This window comes from Danaus plexippus (genome assembly GCF_018135715.1).
Source record: "Danaus plexippus chromosome 29 unlocalized genomic scaffold, MEX_DaPlex mxdp_37, whole genome shotgun sequence".
Classification (NCBI taxonomy): Eukaryota; Metazoa; Arthropoda; class Insecta; order Lepidoptera; family Nymphalidae; genus Danaus; species Danaus plexippus.
Genome location: NW_026869858.1, coordinates 1,664,788 through 1,665,000, shown reverse-complemented (window position 1 = coordinate 1,665,000; position 213 = coordinate 1,664,788).

The window sequence follows — 213 nt, the reverse complement described above, 5'->3', positions numbered from 1 at the left end:
AGAGCATCGGATACCTTCTCTTACCCTCTCACATCACCGTATCGCTTTTCAATTATCATAATCATAAAGCAACGGATCAACGATGGGAGCAAGGATCACGCTCTCTGCAGCAAAACATCGCGCGTATCACACACACACAAACACCTACAAAGATTCATATTTTTTTGTGCGGATGTCGTGCGTTTCCGTCTTCACATATTATATATGCTCAGA